The following is a 20,931-nucleotide window of genomic DNA, read 5'->3' as shown; positions in this document are numbered from 1 at the left end:
TAATTGGGAAGAGTGGTGAAATTATTACCACCGGGAAGTAGATGAGAGGCAACCTATTTCAATTGAATGCCAAGATAAGTCGATGTCTAATGGCTAAGTTTGATGACAGTTGGATATGGCATAGGTGACTCTATCATATGAACTTTGACAATATTGTTAAAGCCAGTAAGATCAAGGTGGTAAGAGGATTATCTTTTCTAAACAAACCTGCGAATTATTTATGCAGAAAATTTCAACTTGGGAAGATGTCTTCCTCAACTTTTAAAGGTAAGTCTTTCTCAGCAGAAAATTTACTTGATCTTGTGCATACTGATTTGTGTGGTCCTATGAAAACTAGAAGTATTCAGGGAGATAGGTATTTTATGATTCTTACTGATGATTCCTCAAGAATGATATGGGTCACATTCTTGAAAGACAAGTATGAAGCATTTGGAAAGTTCAAATCTTTCAGAGCATTAGTAGAGAAAGAAAGTGGCAAAAAGATAAAATGCCTGAGAACTAATCAAGGAGGAGAATTCACTTCTGATAAAATCAATAAGTACTATGAAGATAATAGTATCAAGAGGCATTCATCTGCCCCAAGGACACCTCAATAGAATGGCATAGTAGAAAGAAATAACAATGATTGTAGTTGAAGCAGCTAGAACAATGTTGATCCAAGGAAAGGTTGCTTACACTTTTTGGAGAGAAGCGGTGAGTAGTGCAGTCTATACTATGAACCAGGTACTCATCAAGAAAGGCAAAGATAAAACCCCTTATGAGTATTGGACTGGGAAAAATCCCACTGTGATTTACTTTAAAGTGTTTGGTAGTAAGTTCTATATCAAGAGAGGTGAGCATTTGAGCAAATTTGATGCAAAATGTGATGAAGGAATATTTTTGGGATATTCTACTAAGAGCAAACCTCTCAAGTGTTACAACAATAGAACTCAGAAAATTGTTGAAATTATCAACATCAGGGTTGATGAATCCCTTGAGGAACTTGAGGAAACATGCAGCAAAGAAGTGGAAGATGAATTGGTTATAGCCTTCTGGGAATCGGTTAAGAAAAAAACTTGTAAATATCTCAGTGTTCCTGTATTGGTAGAAGCTATAGTAAGAGAAGAATAAGAGGTTAGTGAAGAAGAAGAAGAAAAGCTAGTAGATCAGGCTAGAGTCATTCCTAGATATGTGAAGTTGCATCATGATCTGAAGAAAATCTTAGGAGATAAAGATGTAGGGATACTCACAAGAAGAAAAGTGAAAGAAAACTGTTGCATGATTTCTAAATTTGAACCCAAGACTTCCAGAGAAGCTCTTATAGATGAAGACTAGATTAAAGCAATGGAAGAAGAGCTAGACCAGATAGAAAAGAATGCGACATGGTCTTTGGTGCCCAGACTAGAACATAAACAATGTCATAGTTACCAAATGGGTCTTTAGGAATAAGCAGAATAAAGAAGGAACAATTGTAAGGAACAAGGGTAGGCTTGTATGCAAGAGATATGCTCAAGAGGAGGGAGAAGACTATGGAGAAACCTTTTCTCCTGTAGCTAGATTACAAGGTGTTCGAATGCTACTTGCATTTGTAGCATTTAAGGGATTTAAGGTTTATCAGATGGATGTGAAGTCTTCTTTTCTGAATGGAATCCTAGAATAGAAAGTGTATATAGAGCAACTAGAAGGGTTTCATTTATCAGAAGATAGTGAAATGGTGTGCAGATTACACAAAGCCTTGCATACTGAAACAGGCACCTAGGGTATGGTATGAAAGATTACACTCTCATCTTGTGAAGATTGGATTTCAGAGAACAAGTGAAGATAGAAACATCTACTAGAAATCAGAAGGTGATCAGATTCTGATCTGTGAAGTGTTTGTGGATGCAATAATCTTTGGAGGAGATGATAAAATGAGTCATGCATTTGCAGATGAAATGAAGAAAGAGTTTGAGATATCTTTGATAGTTGAAATAAGGTTCTTCATTGGTTTACATATTCAACAAATGAAAGAGGCTATTTTTATTACCTAGTCCAAGTATGTCAAATAGGTATTGAAGACTTTTGGCATGGAGGAAAGCAAATTGATTGGTACACTGATGGTGACTGGCTATAAACTGACCAAGGAAGATGATTTGGCACTGGTGAATGAAAAAGAGTATCGGTCAATGATCGGTAAACTACACTATGTGGTGCATAATGGACCAGATATTTCTCATGCAGTAGGCATAGTAGCTCATTTTCAGAAATGTCCAAGAGAATCCCACTTGGTAGCTATCAAAAGGATTCTTAGATATCTGAAAGGAACAGTTGATTATGGATTGTGGTATCCATATAATGGTGACTATAATCTCAAGGTATATACTAATGTCGATTGGGCAGGTAATGTGGACGACTGGAAAAGAACAACTGGTGGAGAGTTCTTTCTCGGAGGAAGAATATTATCATGGACAAGTAAGAAGCATAGCTGTATTTCCAAATCTACAGCTGAAGCAAAAAATATGGCAGCATTTATGAACTGCACTTAAGCAATATGGATGAAGCATGTATTGGAAGGTTTCAAAGTACCTGTATTTGAACCGATGAATATATTTTGTGATAACACAAGTGCAATAAATATTTCCAAGAATCTGGTATTGCATGCTAGAACTAAGCACATTGAGCTTAAATATCACTTCTTGAGAGAGAAAGTTCAGAATACGAAGGTTGTACTACAACATGTTTCCAATAAGGAGCAGCTAGCAGACATATTCATGAAGCCCTTACCGAAGACTACATTTACCTATTTGAGAGGTGAATTAGGGATTCAACCCCTTCATGAAATCAATTAAAGTTGTGTGCTCCGCATCAGTCAAGTACTACAGTGACAAATTCTTCAGGATTGATGTGTTGAAGGATGGTACTCCTTAGGGGGAGCAGCATAGTAGATTTTGGAAGCTTGTGCCTCCACATTGGCATTGTTGTCAAAGGGGAAGAAGATATTTGATGTATGAGGGAGAAGATATTTGATGTATGGAGGAGAAGATATCTGATGTTAAAGATACATTGGTCTATGATGTCTACAGTTGCAATGCTACACTGAGTATTGCCATCAATGCCAATGGGGGAGATTATTGGATATCAGTGGCATTTGATGAACTGACATGTTTATATGATGATAATGTATGTTATCATTGATGTCAATAAGTGTAAGTGAACCAGTATGCAGATCTAAAGAAGTTGGTGAATCGGTATGAAGAGACATGAAGAGATTTAGTGAACTGGTGTCAGGGTTTCACTAAGTGTGACTACCAGTTGGTAGTCTTAGATCTATGGTTATTGGTTTGGCAATCTAGCTTGTACGATGCAACCAATGATACTCTATGATGAGTTAACTAAGAGATGTGAATGAGACTGAGGTGCCATGTCATCCTTGTGCACGTGAAGGATTGAGTTATGAGAAGATCGATTGTATTTGGAGTCTACCTCAGGAATGATCATTCTTCTTAGTGGTATGAGAAGAGAGCATGATGGGTTACTGATTCCCATGTGTGGTGATGAATGAACAATGCAGATTGTCTTGTGATCTATTTGAAATTGTAATACTCTATGCAATGTGTTTGGATAGTCAGGGTTGGACCGCCTATGTTGTAAACCTAAGATGCATAGGGTTTAGGGTTTATGCTACTGACCTAATTGTTGCGTATAAGGTCGATGATGTTTGTTATTATAAAGTTGTTGGCAAATTTTGTGTGTATCCAAATGATGAGATACTTGCTAGACTAGTAAGAGGAAAACTACAGAGTGTGAGTGTAGAGTAGAGGAAATGAAAAGGATCTACCTTGGCATGTAGTGTTGTTATCAGATCAAAATTTTTTCCTATTGTCTTCTAATCATTTCAATAGATGGAAAATCCCTTTACCGGGTAGCTTTAACAAGCTTATTTTTAAACCTGTAACCAGGTGACTCAAGATCATTGAGTTATTTAAATCCTCTAGTGAGGTAACCTTTTACAGGGTTTCAACCTTTAATAGGGTATATAGCCATCCCTTAACTGGGTGATCTCTAATAAGACCGGTTCCTAACAAAACCTTATTGTAAAGTCTTTAACCAGACTAGGCTCCTAACAGGACGAGCCTAAAAAGAGTTCAAAAACAAGCTTGTAGGTATTCATCCCCACTGTGGTTTTTCCCATTTGTGTTTCCACGTGAAAAATCTGTGTGTTATGTGTTATGCATTTTTTATGTGATGTTTATGAATTATTTGGTTGAAAGATTATGCATGCAGATTTAATGGGTTATGGTATTACTAGTATACCACATGCATATGTTTATGGGTGAAGTTGATGTCAAGTATTGATCGTATTTGAAGTGTTCAGACTTATCAGTTTATGGTATCTCATGTCTTACTGTGTTTAACCGGTATTGCCATGGTTAAGTTCAGTAATGGTGACAACCAGTTGGTATTGCCTTAGCTAGATAAGTTGTTGAGAAATTTTTTGCCTATACTGATTCACTCCCCCCTCTCAGTACCGGTTGGGGTATCTGTTGTTCATCATTATTCATCAAAGTGAGTGGATGTGAGTAGTCAAAATGACATGATAACGATATGATTGCATAAAAGTGGATGAATTGTGAAGGAAAATGAGGGGGTTAAATAGGATTTAATGGGAGGAGGGAGATGATTGAGGATGTGCCACTTGTCTTGAAATTAAGGACAAGTGACAATGGGAGGATTGCCAATTGTCCTTGGGAAGGGTAAACTTGTCATGGCAAGAAGTGGCAAGTGTGAATAAGTACACATGTCAATTGGGGGAGATAACCACCCAAAATTTTCCTCTTTTCCATAATCTATTAAATTGGGAAATGTGCACATGACATGGATAAGGTTAGTTTGAAGGGATAGGGTTGGTTAGAACCCCTTGGGTTGGATTGTAGGTTAACGTAGAGGAAGGGTTAGATGAGGGTTAATATTAGGAGACATGTGACTTAAGAAATTAATTAAATGATTTAAATTCAAATAAAAAGAAGAAGAGGGTCAAATGAACCAAATAAATATTTATTTATTTTATTTGGTAGTAAAGGAAAAAATAATTCATTAATTAAAAGATTAATCAATTAATTATATTAATTTATCTAGAAGGGAAGGCCATAACTAATTAAATAACTTTAATTATTCAATTGATATAGGAGACTAAGGGAATTAAATTTGATTAAATTAATTAACTAAATGTAAGTGTCTACATTTTGTCCCTCTTTGTGGCAGTGCTAGAATAGCGTTAGTGCAAAGAAAACAAGACACTTAGTACTAGAATAAATAGGAGTGACAATATGCCCTAGACAAAAATGATGATAGTGAAAGGGGAAATGATGGATGAAGGATGAGTTAGTGATGCCCCCTTGAGAGGTTGCATGGTAAATGATGAATCATATAGTGTCTTGACAGAAACAATGTTCCCATAGGCAAGAAGAAAGATTGCATGAAACGGAGCCCATAGGTGAAGAGAGGACTAAAAAAGGAGTCTGTAGGAAAAAATGGGAAGAAAAATGGTCGTGAAGGGACCAGGATGGTGATAAATAGGGCTTTATAAGATCCTATATTAGCAAATTTGAAAATTTAATATTCACTTTGATTGTACATGAGGGAGAAATAGGAGAAAATTTGAGATCCCTTTGATTTCTATAGCACATTTGAGAGCTTTGTGACTAGCGAATGAGAGGGAAGTGAGATAGGCTCCAAGGCACCATACTAATGTTGTGGTGAGTGTCAAGTGATACCAATGACTAGATCACTAGGTGAGTCCAAATAAACCTTATCTTTTTCTTTAATTTTTTTATTTATGAGCCTTAAGAGGGGAGAAAACAATTTTCCTATGGGTTCCTATCTCACAGGAATGTGCATCAAAGCAACGAGAATGCGTTCCTGCCAGTCACACAAGGGAGTGGGTTTGGGTAGGATAAGCTAGAAAGGGATTGGTTTAGGAACACACTCTCATAGTAGCAGGGGTGCATAGGGAAAAAATGAGAGCATGATCTCATGATTACAAGACTAGCAGGATTGTATTCCCACGAACAGGGAGGGGAACAAGAGGGACTAGAGGATTGGGATCACATTCTAGCATCAGTAGGAATGTGGGGATGGATGGAGAAAGTGTGTTCCTGTGTATTAAAGACATGTGGGATCATACTCCCATGCTCAAGGGATAGAGGAAAATGGTAATAATGCCAAAAAAGAGGACAAAGTGGCCAAGAAGAAAAGAATAGGTAGGCTAGAAAGTCTAACATGCTGATTTGCTTGGGTATAGTGGAGTGTGGACATCTTGGTGAGCCAAGAGAGATGATTGATGGTGCTTTGATTTGTAGATTAGTTTAGGGCCACAGAGTGGGTGAGGATTGATGCCATTGGATTGGGAAATTTAACACGAATGCCCTACATCATATCTCAAATGGAGATGTTGATGACACTGGTAGAGATATGGAGGAGTGACATTGCCACATTCCACCTACCCACTAGGGAGATCACCATGATTAGGGAGGATGTATATCAGATCCTAAGGCTGCCAATCAGGGGAGTGTAGGTTATCCTTGAGAGGGAACCTCGAGATGACACCATTAAAAGGTTGGTGGGAGTTGACATGGATTCGCACCATAGACAGTTGTCATTGGAGTAGGTACTAAGGCAAGTGTTGCCTGATAGACGGATTTACTTCTTTGTATGTGCACTGGTTAGTGGTTTTATTTTTCCAGACATTAACGACATATTAGTGGTTTTGGGTATGATACAGGTCATGATTGATGTAATCAACACAGGCTAATCGATGGCTTGGGGAACCCTATTTTTGACAAAGTTATATAGGGAGTTGCAAGATATATTCCATTGGGGTCATAGTTTTGGTTATGTGACATTGCTATAGGTTTGGGCATGGGAACATAGAATGTTTACACAACCAAAAATTTAATTAGATATAGCAGTAGAGTAGTTGGTTGTATGTAGTTATTGCAATGGGCTCCACTCTGATGAGATAGAGGATGTAGACCACTAGAGGATCATTTTTGATAGGTTGGACATGGACTAGATCACATGGAGGTCATACATGGGCATGATAGGTCGACGTAAGGATCAACACCATATATCTTATGTTATTACTCTGATGTATATTATCGATCAATGGGAGTATGTTATAGAGAGATATAGACCTGATAGAATCCGATGACAATTTGGTTTTGCATAGGATGTCCCTAAGGTAGAGCATCAGTTTTAATGGGTCACCAAAGAGAGGGTTGTAGAGTTTGGACCCTTGCTAGACAAGACATGTCCTATTGATGAGTAGACTATATTAGTGCCTACTAAATGGGATCCACGGACAGGGGTGGAAAATCCAGGAGTCACAAATGCATACATAATATGGGGGGCTTAGAGGAGGTAATGAATGGTGGGGAGGGAAGGATTAGAACCACTAGGGGCACAATGATGGGATGCATAGGCGAGAGGTGTTAGACTAGATACATATCATCTATCTCAGGGGAGAGCAATAATAGTAGTAACTACTATAGTCAAGAGGGAAAGGAGGATCCTAGTGGTACCATTAATGACCATTAGGAGAGAACAACAAAAGATAGGGATATGGAGACAAGGGTGGGGAGGAGGAAGAGATAGGGAAGATACCCCATAGGCCATGGATATAGATGAGGGTTCAAAGGAAATAACATAGGGAATAGGTGCACAAGGACAGGAGACTAGGAGCATGAGCAGATCTTATAGGGAGAGGAGGACAAAGAGGGGAGAGGGGTTTAGAGAACCTACAGATCCTATAGGCTAGATATAGTCACTAAAAAATGTGTTGGACAAGGTATAGCAATGCATACGGGACCTTATTTCCAAGAAAGATTAGCTAAGACTGGATTGAGATCAGGTGGATTAGAGGATAGAATAGCTACAAAATGAGAGGTATGGTCTCCTTCAGGAGCGGGATGAAACCATCACAGCTAGGGACACAAGGGAGCATGCATGACAATAGATAGAGGAGAATGCTTCTTGATATCAGTGGGAGAGGGATAAGGCACAGAGGATAACCAATAGAGGAGGAGAGGGATCCTTAGTCACAATCATTAAGAGACAACTCAAGGATATTCGAGAGCTATCACATTTGGAAGGGTGGTGCTACCTATTTTTTGCTTTGATGCTAATAATAGCCTCTCACAAGGTTTTAGGTCTTCATGGTAAAAACAAATTTCAAATGAGAGGATTTTAAAATTTTAAGGGATTGGACTTAAAATCGGGAATCTTTAAAATATTAGAGATGAATTAACATAATTAAATTCATTTTTATGTGGTCAAAATATTTCAAAAAGATTAAAAAAAGGAAGCTCTAGAAGTGCTCTCAATATCCCACATTGAAAAGAAAACTCAAGTGGAGTCCATGCATAGTTGGAGGGAAAGATAAAAAGTATTGAAAGCATAAAGAAAAGAAATCTACACACTACATAAAATAAGAGGTAAAAAGTAAAAGTTAAGAAAGGTTTTTCAACACTGATTTGAGGTTTCTTTCATGAGTTTATGAAGGGTTTTGTTACAATTTCATGCCTTCATCGTGGAAATAAGATATTTCTTATGTAGGGTCTTGTATATAGATGCAATCCAATTCTTAAGCATGTCCTCACATGTGACAATGCATGACAGCCAAGTAGCAGTTAAAGATGCAAGTGAAATAGCCACGAGTTAGAAGGGATATTTGCATGCAATCTTTTAGCTTGATAGCAGTCCAAAGACTAAGTTCTTAGTTGAGATGCCATAGTTAGAGGAGAGAATAACCTATGTTATCATTGTAATTTATCACCCTATCTTCTCCTCATTGTGTACCTAAAATCCTCATTAAAATGCATGCAACCCTCTGAAATGAAGATCTGATCCCTATAATAATGCCTAAAAATACACGGTAATGAGATGATTGAGTATTTTCAAAGTTTCTCTTGCAAATATTAAGAGGTTTCATTATACAAAATAGGACTCAACATGACATTTAAGGGTTTTTATGTGCATTATGGGTTTACTTTTATCATGTATCTGATAGAAGGAATTATGGAGTTCTCTAGTAATGTCAAAATACTCATTATATAGAGAAGAAAAAATTAATTATTATATGAATCTTGCACTCAAGAGTTTGTAATTGTGATAGCTAGTGTAACTTTGTGAAAACAAAGAATAATCATTGTCATAGGATACATCTCTTAGATTAGAATGTATATAAGAAAAATGACATATCATTAAATGTTTGAAAAGACCTATGATGCAGTTACAAACTTCCTAGAATAGTAAAATATATCATGCATTCTAATCTCCTGTTATGTAGTTGTTACAAATTGTTTTAGTCCCCTTATAGATGAATAGAGAAAGATGCAAACCTGTGAAAGTTGTAGCATCATAATGATGTTGGACATTGCTACTACTAAGATATGTTGTTGTCATTGATCTTAATATACTCTTGCTTTGGTGCTTGCAGATTCATTTATTGGAATCATGGTTTGGTGTATGGATTACTTATAGTCTTATTAGATCTTTTTGTATTGGTTTTGGTGATCTGGGAAGCTTAATTGATCATATCATATGATCCAGTTTGCAGTTATTTTTCTGATCAGTGCTTTGTAGAGTTCAGTATTTCCTCTGGTATATTCTAGTGTGATCAGATCTCGATTTAAGATTTTGGGAGATTATTTGGGATGGTCTTGTGTATCTTCATTTTATATGGTTCATGATTTGGTGCTCTGCAAGTTATGTTTCTTCGTGATAGTTGTTTTTATTTGAGTGTTCTTGAGTTTCAGATGTCGATCGATGAAGATTTGATAAGTAGTGTCGGTACAGTTGTTACCGATGATTCTAATGTGCTTGTTGGTGTTTCCTAATTGTGTCATATTTGTTTTGATGATCTGCATTGATCATTGTGCAAGTTCTTGGTGTTTTTTTTGAACTAGTGATGTTCTCCATGTTATGCATATTCCTGGTGGTGTAGCATGTTGTGGTTGATCTTGGCATGATTTCTGGTGGTGTTGCATGTTTGAGCATTTGATTTAGGTCTATGCTATGTCATTTATATCATTATATTGGTCTGGTGGTCGATCTTTGTATCGTTTGATGTAATTTAATAATTGGGTGTTGAGGGTTTAGCTGACTTTGTTGTCAAGGTTGATGAATTGTATAAATAGGTGATATTGTCATGTAATTTGGGTATCGAGGTTGTGTTTGCATTATCAGTGAGTGGTGTTTGTGCGAACAAAGGATTTATCTTTCGGTGTGGTGTATTGAGTAGAGATTGGTGTTGTAGAGTAGACAATTGTGCATAACCGAAACTATCATCAGGCATTAGAAGATGCTATTATTACAGTTCATTCCTTCCGGATTGTACTCTGAATCTTGTTGTAAGTCAGTGAGACTTCCCTAATGGTTGTAGCCTTTTGGGTTATTGTATCTTGAGTTGTAAGCTCTAGGAAATGTGTCTAAATGTTGGTGCATTCCCCCATTGTAATATTTTCACATACTACTGCAGAGTATCATCTTATTGTGGGTAGGTTCCCATTGTGGTTTTTCCCTTGACTGGGTTTTCTACGTCAAAATATTGGTGTTGTGTGTTGTGTTATCAGTTTTCTTATCTTTGTTGTTGCTGAAATTTATTAGATTTGTATTTGTGATTGAGTTTTGAGAATCCGGTAGAAAACTAATTCACACCCCCCCTCTCAATGTTCTCTTATTGTTGTTGCCAACAAAAGAAACATGATGCAGTGATACGAGTAAAAGTTTAATCTGAGAAAAATTGTGACAGTCTCTCAAACCAAAGAAAGAGTCACAAATTTAGAGCAATAGCAACATCTATGTTAAGGCAACCAAGTCAATAAACTAGTGATAATAGTTAAGGAATCTATGCATCTCTTAGGGGTAGCATAGTGGATATCTAGGGATTCATAGCCAGATGAAGAAAAGATCTCAGGATAGTGACAAAAAAGGAGATTATTAAAGTAGCCAAGTCCCATAAAGAAGAGTTTTGATAGTCACTATCAAATAAAGCCATAAAAGATAGTTATAGAGCCATTACTCACAAGATGCAGTCAAAGGCCTTCTTCCAATCATTAAAGAAGTCATTAATGATGGAAACAGAATAGCTACAGGAGAAATATTTCTCTAAGATGACCAAGGTCTTATCAATAGCATCCATTAGTGTAGGAAAGATAGCCCCACATGCTTTAATAGCAAACTCCTGGCATGCAAACCTAAAAGTGCAACTATTGATTAATGGTAATGCAACGTCAAAAGGGCATACAGTGGGAAATGAATAATAACATAGTATTTGTAGTAAAAATGATAGATACAGTCAATGCAAGCTTCAAGAAGATAGCAATATCTTTGGGGTTGTTAAGGAAAGGATGGTAAAAGTTCTATTTATAGATCATAAAAGACAAGTACAGTCATATATGAATTCGAAGTTCAGATTGAGTCAAGAGAAATCATTTCTTCATGGTAAGTAAAGAGAAATGACATTCATATAAAAAAGATACCAGTCACAAAGAAGATAGCCAATTCCCAATAATGGTGAAGTCTCCTACAATTGTAGCCTCAACATAATCTATTGACACATAGGCATTTACAAATTAGAGAAGTCATGAGCTTCATCTTAGCCCATTATAGAGAAAAGGTCACTATACTAAATCTCAGAACAACAAAAATTACTCACTGATACAGTTTGAGTACTCATTGTCATAGTCATTAAGATCACATCTTAATGTTATAGACCATACACATAACTATCATAGCACAAGGATATCCTGCTACAAAAAAGAGGTCAGATTTGAGTCATTATAAGGAACACAATTACACTGAGAGCATCTAAAATTTCAATTCTTAAGCAGTAATTATAAATAGTAATTTCATAGTCAAAAGGCCTAAAAAGGACATGATTGCTAAAGAATAGAGTATTTACAGCCTAAGGCAAAGAAGGTCACTATTGAATGAAAGACAAATGACATTCACAAATATATTCAAAAAGTTTGATATAGTAAGAGGATCATGACAACACAGTCTAGACAGTGAATTATTATCACACATATAATACAGGGAAAATCACATGGACAAGATAGTGGACATATATAGTGAGCAGGGGTTTTAGAGTAGCATAACAAACAGTGCATAAAGATCTCACATAAGCCCACACTCCTATCAGTCATGATCAATGAAGACATAGTCAATGAAAAGATCACATAGTCATGAAGTTTGAAAGAACTTGAAGAAGATTTAATAAATCCCAATAGACAGTAATATCAAAATCCATAGTTAAAAGAAGGTTTATAGCCCTAGAAACCCTTGCCAAACCCTTAGAGTAGCTTTCAATAAAAGCTAGCACAATGGGAACACAAAGCAAAGACAATCATCATGATCCCAAAGATCATGGAGATAAAATATGAAAAACGGTTATAGCAGCACAAAGAGATAAATTCATCTTGGATGATGATATAGAATAACCATTCCAAAGGCATAAAGACAATGAATAAGGCATATATAGTCATAGGAGTTATAATGTAATAACAGTGCATGAACAAACCCAAATTTATCAAAATATTGTTACATGTCTCATGAAAAGACACCATTTAATATTCAAAGAGAAACATTCTCAACCATGAGATATAACACCAGAAGTATTAGATTTTCAAGGTAATAGAGGAAAGAGGTAAAGCATAGTAGTGACGACAGTGATTATGAGTATTCAAGACCATGAATATTTTTGGTCTTGTACAAGAAGAATTACGACATAGAGAAGAGACTAGAATAGTCCATGAAAATAGAATACCAATGAGCATCTATAAATAATATGTCAATATGAGATTGAAATGGAAAGCATGTGTCACTTTGATGTGTTACTCTAAGTTATTAAGGTATCCCATGCCTTGAGATAAAGAGATTTTGGAGCTTAAACACTTTAAATATATTATTTAAAATGATGCAAATTACTTGATATAAGACATTAAAGGTCTAAGGAGGAAAAACAGGTGGATCAATGAGTTCAAAATCGATGCATGCCTACAAAATAGGAGTTTTGTGAACCAATATAGCTGTTCCACATCACATAAGAATACACATATGTATGCAATCAGTTGAGAGATCTTTTTGAGGAGTTTATATTTATTAAAGCTATGAGATTTCCACAATCCATTTGTATTCTAATGTATTTTTCTAGATTCTATTGTGTGTATTTTTTTCATCTCCTATTTATATTTATTAAAGCTATGAGATTTCCACAATCCATTTGTATTCTAATGTATTTTTCTGGATTGGATTGTGTGTATTTTTTCATCTCCTATTTATATTTATTAAAGCTATGAGATTTCCACAATCCATTTGTATTCTAATGTATTAAAGCTATGAGATTGTGTGTAGTTTATATTTAGTTTGAAGTGGTTTGATCTGCTATTTTGCATGCCTTTTGAGAAAAATTGACCCAAGAGGTCAAGCTCATGCAAAATAGAGATAATAAAATAATAAATTAAGGTCAAATAAAGTCATTTATCATTGGTTTGAGACTTCATATGTATGCATAATCAATTGAGAGGCAGATTGGCCCACCTACACTTGATTTAAGGAAGTTTTAGCATTCTTTTTGCATGGTTTCTCTTAAAATTTGACCTCAAGGGACTCTCTAACAGTAGATTTTGGAAGATTAAAGATTAAATAAAGAAGAAATACTTAGCTGTAAGATGCATAATATTGTAATGTCTAGTAAATACTCATCCCACTCTACTAAAACTAGAAGGGAACAATTTGTTGGATATTGTTGTTGTTAGGATATGTTGTTGTCATTGATGTCAACATATTCTTGTGTTTATTGCAACCACCATTGTAGATTGGTTTTGTTGGGATCATGGTTTGGTGTATGGAGTATTTCTAGTATCATTATATCTTTTTGTATTAATTTTTGTGATCCGAAAAACTTAATTGATCATATCATATGATCCAGTTTGCAGTTTATTTTTCTGATCAATTCTTCGCATAGTTCAGTATTTCCTCTGGTATATTCTGGTGTGATCGGATCTTGAGCTACAATTTTAGGAGATATTTTGGGATGGTCTTGTGTATCTTAATTTCATATGGTTCATGATTTGGTGCTTTGTAAGTTATCTTTCTTCGTGATAGTTGTTTTTGTTTGAGTACTTTTGAGTTTCAGATGTTGATGTTGTTATTTTGGTATGGTTTTGTCATTGATGTCAACATCTACTAAAACTCTAGCACTATGGATATCCAACAATATTCACCAGCAAGCAAGTGACTTTTGCACAGTCACTGGTATATGGTACACCGATAGGATATAATGATCACCGACACTTGGAATGGCATGAAAAACACTTGGTAATGTCGAAGACATTGTTTGGACAACTTATCTTGGAGAACTGTTTATTGGCATATTCATATTTGCATATTTGCTATTACTGGCAAATAGGACCAGGTTATACACTGGTAGGTTTATCTTTTCCAGATCAGCACAACACACTATGGAGATGATTAATTATTGTTGTAAATTCTTTAAGCCGACATGTTGAATCGGTTATTGCATCGGATATTGTATTGTTTGTAAAATGTTTTTATTGTAATATCTTGTAGAGCCGACCTACTAAAATTGGTCCTAGGTTATGGTATGAATGTGGGTGAACTCACAATACTGGTTCCCACTTTTTGACCAGCTTTGATACTTAGATGAATATTTTGAAAAAAACCTTCACTTTCTGACACCTATAACTTTTAAATTGTTAAGAATTTGAAGATGATATAAACTAGTGATTTTTAACATCTTGTTTATAGATTCTAAATATATTTTTTGCAAATTTGTTTGAATAAAATTTTATTGATTTTTCCATCTCCCTCAAAAAGTAGTTGTTTACAACAAACAACATTTTTTAAGAGTGATGTGTATCCCGAAACGCATAATTTTTTTTCTATAAATGATAAAAACTTAATTATTTGGAATTTTGGTTTGTAACATCAACACCTAGGGCATGCAGTTGGTTTGATAGTGATATGTTGAATAGTTTTTATTTTATTAAGTTTTGATGTTCGACTAATAATAATTTAGATATAGGTGTACGTTTGAACACATAACTTCTTCTATATATATCAAAAGTCAATTTTGTTTTTTTTGTTGGAAACAAAACACCAATACCTAGTGCATAGATATGTTTCAGAATTTTTTAGAATTATTTTACTATTTTTCCCAATGCATTGAACAAAGAAGTTCATGTTTGGTGAAAAAACTACATTCATAAGAAATAAAATAAAAATATATTAATGAAATTAAATATATTAGAAGTTATACTATTTGGAAAGCTTATAATAAGGACTAAATACTTTTAAATGAATTAATTTGACCCCCCAAAAGCTAATGTAAAATTGGTTTTTTATCAGCATTTGATAGATGCAAAGGAGACTCCATTGCAAGTATGATTTAGAAGTAGAGAGGTTCTATCCAAGAAATTTTTATTTAAGTGCCTTTGATTTAACTCTCTTCAATTAATTACTTCAAATGGGACCTCTTAAAGCTTAAATCATCATATTTTTTAAAAAAGGTATGATTGCAGCAAAAATCAGGACGTACCAAAAAGTGGGAACCACGTTTATGAGTTCACCCATGTAAGGTCTTATTTGTAAGATCAAGTGTGGAATGCGAAAAGAATTTGTGTGAAGGTATATGCGAGATTAAATAGAGCTATACACACAGACATCATTCGAAGGTGAAGCTAGGTTTTTGTGAAAGCATATCAGAACTACACCAGTACTGAATCCAGCATATGAAAATGCTAATTTGAGCAGTACATTCTTATTGGATTTAATCATTCAATTGTAGTCAGTGTGACTCCTATTTGTGTTTGAGAAGTGAGCTCTAGGTGCTTGGCCTTTCTGCATGTGCAGACCCCATTTATATACACTTACTATCTGCAGTAGTATCATCTAATTGTGGGTAAGGTTCCCCACAATGGTTTTTCCCCTTATAGGGTTTCCACGTACAAATATTGGTGTTACATGTTGTGGATGACTTTGTCTCTTTGTTTCATGCATTAATCTCTATCGATATTGCAATTAACTGTTAAATATGTCCACCAGTATAACAAACTGGTTCAACAGTATTATGTAGTAAATTGATTAAGTTGTTTTTGGTTCAAATTTATTAAGACAAATGATTAACCCCCCCCCCCCCCCCCTCTCAGTTGTCCCCGGGACCTAACAATTGAGGAGATCCAATGTCTACTAACTATTTAAGGAAGGACAGTCCTAAACTTGATGGAACCAACTATGGCATATGGAAGATCAGAATGGAGACACATCTTAATTGCATTGGAAATGACATCTTGGATATTACAAAGAATTCCTATACTGCTCCCACTTCCAGTCAACCTAATCCACCTAGCTTGACTAAAGATGAGGAAAATGATTGCAAAGCAAGAGAAGCATTGTTGAGCACATTAACAGATCAGCAAATCATGGGATTATCAGACAGATCAACTGCTAAAGCTATTTGGGATCATTTGGAAACACTGAATGATGGAGATTCCACAGTCAAAATTGCAAAACTTGAAAGCTTCCGGGTTAGGTATGAAAATCTGAAAATGGAAGAAGATGAAAGGATTTCTGCTTTTATGGAAAGACTTAATGAAATTGTTTTGGGTATTAAATGTTGTGGAGGAACCTTAAGTGAAGATGAAATTGTTTCAAAAGTTTTAAGAGGATTGCCACTGGCATATAAAATGAAGGTTACTGCTATAAATGAGTTAAGAACAATGCCTAATACATCAGTAACTAGGGATATATTGATTGGAAAACCTTCAGCCTTTGAAATTTAGGAATTTGGTCCTATTGCTACTATAAAGATAGATTTAGCCTTCAAAGCATCAACATCATCTGCATCTTCATTTAACAAATCTGATTGGAAAGCCATTTATGCAAGAGAACTTGAGGAAAGCAGGAGAGAAAATGAAGAACTTGAAGAGCTTGAAGCACTGTTTGCAAGAAAAATGCCTAAAGGTCCAGTTGGAAGTAAGTATGAAGGTAAAGCACCCTTTAAATGTTTTAACTGCAATAAGATTGGTCATATGGTTTCTAGACGCCTTGATAGACATGCTAGATTAAGAGAAGAAGCTACAAGGACATACAAGCCTAATCTTGAATATCAGAGATACAGATTTAAGAAAAATAAAGACAAATCTTGTTATTTTGCTGATGAAGGAGTAACTAATGATTCTGATGAAGATCCGACAGACAATGGATGGGTTTTTGTTGCTATAATAGAAGATCATTTGGAACCTGTAGTCCAACTAGTAGAGCAGGCCTTGGTAGCTAAAATTGAAGTAAAGGATGAATGGATCATTGATTTTGGATGCTCACATCATATGACATGAGACAAAGGTAAATTCTTGAACTTTCAAGAATATAATGGAGGCTTAGTAAGATTTGGAGATGACAAAGCTTGTCAAATCAGAGGTAAGGGTTCAATATCTCTTAATGGTAAGCATAACACTGACAATGTTTACTATGTTGAAGGTTTAAAGCATAATCTTTTGAGCTTTGGTCAATTAGTTGAAAAAGGATTTCAATTACAATTCAAAAATGGAAAATGCAAAATCATGAATAGAACTGGTTTAGAAATTGCAAATGATAATGAGACTAGAGGTAACATCTTTCATTTGAATAATAGTGAAAAGACATTCTTGCTTGCACATATAGATGAAAGTTGGCTATGGCATAAGAGACTCTGTCATGTAAACTTTGATTGTATGGTAAGAATCAGTACTACTAAGGCAGTTAGAGATTTACCTAAAATTGTCAAACCTCACAATACAATATGTAAGGAATGTCAATTTGGAAAACAAGTTAGAGCTAGTTTCAAAAGTATTCCAGAAAAATCCAATAATGCTCTTGATTTAATTCATACTGATTTATGTGGTCCAGCTAGAACTAAAAGCCTACAAGGTGATAGATATTTCATGCTAATCATTGATGACTATTCTAGAATGTGTTGGGTTACTTTTCTCATAGAAAAATCAGAAGCACTTGGAAAGTTTAAACTATTCAAAGCAATGGTTGAAAATGAAACTAGTAATAAAATCAAATGTTTAAGATCAGATCAAGGAGGTGAATTTTACATCTAAAGAATTTAATGCATTCTGTGAAGTGAATGGAATCAAAAGACATCTATCAACACCTCGGACACCACTGCAGAATGGAGTTGTTGAAAGGAAAAATAAAACTATCTTGGATGCAGCTAGAAGTATGTTATCAGAAGAAAATCTACCACATGTGTATTGGAGAGAGGCAGTAAGTACAAGGGTCTATACATTCAACAAAGTTCACATCAAAGGTGAAACAGGTAAGACCCCTCATGAACTATGGTTTGGCATTACTCCTACTCTTAAATATTTTAGAATATTTGGAAGTAAATGTTACATTAGAAGAGATGAGTATATTGGGAAATTTGATCCTAGAAGTGATGAAGGAATATTTCTTGGTTATTCATCTATGAGTAAAGCATATAGATGTTTTAACAAGAGATTGCTGAAAATTTTTTAGAGTACAAATGTAAAGATTGGTGAACAATTCAGAGGAACTTCATGGTATATAGATTCTGAACCGGCAACAAAAATTCTAAATGAACATACATTGAATCCACCAGTACAGAGTGAAGATCCAATTACACCAGTATCATCTAAAAATTCCACTGTGACTAAGGAACATCAGCAAACAAAGACACCCCTGTATGTAAGATTGAATCATTCTGAAGATCAGATAATTGGAAACAAGCATAAAGGAGTTAAGTCAAGAGGAAGGTTGGCAAATGAAGAGGTATGTCTTATTTCTGAAATTGAACCATCATCAGTTAATGAGGCACGTGAAGATAAATATTGGACTAAAGCTATGGAATAAGAATTAGAACAAATTGAGAAGAATAACACTTGGACATTAGTTCCCTGGCCTAAAGATAAAAATGTAATTGAAACAAAATGGGTATTCAGAAACAAAATTAATGAAGATGGTAAGGTTATCAGAAATAAAGAAAGACTAGTGTGTAAGGGATATTCTCAGAAAGAAGGAATTGATTAAAATGAAACCTTTGGACCTATAGCTAGAATTGAGGTAGTTAGATTATAATGTAAGGTCTTATCTGTAAGATCAAGTGTGGAATGCAAAAAAGGATTTGTGTGAAGGTATATGAGAGATTAAGAAGAGCTATACATATAGACATCATTTGAAGGTGAAGCTAGGTTTTTGTGAAAGCATATCAGAACTACACCAGTATTGAATCTAGCATATGAAGATTCTATTTTGAGTAGTACATTCTTATTGATTTAACCATCCAATTGTAGTCAACGTGACTCATATTTGTGTTTGAGCAGTGAGCTCTAGGTGCTTGGCCTTTCTGCATGTGTAGACCCCATTTATGTACACTTACTATCTACAGTAGTATCATCTAATTGTGGGTAAGGTTTCCCACCATGTTTTTTCCCCTTACAGGGTTTCCACATACAAATATTGGTGTTACGTGTTGTTGATGACTTTGTCTCTTTGTTTCATGCATTAATCTTTACAAGTATTGCAATTATCTGTTAAATATGTCCACCGGTATAACAAACTAGTTCACCGGTATTATGCAGTAAATTGATTAAGTTGTTTTTGGTTCAAATATATTAAGACAACTGATTCACCCCCCTCCCCCTCTCAGTTGTCCCCAGGACCTAATAGTTGATTGATGAAGATTTGATAAGTGGTGTTGGTGCAGCTATTATTGATGACTCTAACATGCTTTTTGGTGTTTCCTAATTGAGTCTTATTTATTTTGATGACCTGCATTTTATCATTGTGTGAGTTCTTGGTGATTTTGTTGAACTAGTGATGTTCTTTGTGTTATATGGTATTCTTGGTGGTGTAGCATGTTGCGGTTGATCTTGGCATGATTTCTATTAGTGTTGTGTATTTGGAGATTTGGTTTAGGTACATGTTATGTCATGTATATCATTATATTAGTTTGGTGGTTGATCTTTGTATCATATGATATAATTTTGTAATTGTGAGTTGAGGATTTAGCCGACCTTGTTGTCAATGTTGATGAATTGTATAAATAGGTCATATAGTCATGTAATTTAGGTATCGAGGTTGTGTATCCATTATCAGAGAGTGGTGTATGTGCGAGGTGTATGTGAAAACAAGGGATTCATCTATCAGTGTGGTGTATTGAGCACATATTGGTGTAGAGAAGATAAATGTGCTTAACCAGAACTATCATCAGGCATTTATAGATGTTATTATTGCAGTTCATTCCTTTTGGATTGTAGTCTGAATCTTGTTGTAAGTCAGTGAGACTTCCCTAAGGGATGTAGCTTTCTAATTTATTGTATCTTGAGTTGTATGCTCTAGGCAGTGTGCTTGAATGCTTGTGTATTCCCCATTGTAATTATTTTCACATACTTACTGTAGAGTATCATCTTATTGTGGATAGGTTCCCATCATGGTTTTTCCCTTGATCATGTTTTCCACATCAAAATCTTGGTGTTATGTTATCAATTTTTTTATCTTTGTTGTTGCTACAGTTTATCAAAATTGTATTTATGGTTGAGTTTGTAGATCTGGTAGAAAACTGATTCATCCCCCCTCACATTTTCCTTAATTGTTGTTGCCAACAATTGGTATCAGAGATAGACCCTCTGGTCTTAACCGCTTGAGGAGATCTAGGATGGAAACTAGAGGTGTTATCTTTAAGGAGAGTTTAAGATTTGATGGAAGTAACTATGCTATATGGAAGAACTAGATGTAGGTGCACTTGAGATGTCTTAGAGAAGATTACTAGAAGATTACAAAGAATGGCTATTTTGTTCCTCTGAATGGACCAGTTACTGTTGATGAGATCAAGGAAGCTAAAAATAACATTAGAGCTAAGGAAGCATTGTTGAGCACCCTGACTGA

This window comes from Cryptomeria japonica, chromosome 10 (genome assembly GCF_030272615.1).
Source record: "Cryptomeria japonica chromosome 10, Sugi_1.0, whole genome shotgun sequence".
Classification (NCBI taxonomy): Eukaryota; Viridiplantae; Streptophyta; class Pinopsida; order Cupressales; family Cupressaceae; genus Cryptomeria; species Cryptomeria japonica.
Note: the sequence above shows the minus strand (reverse complement) of the source record.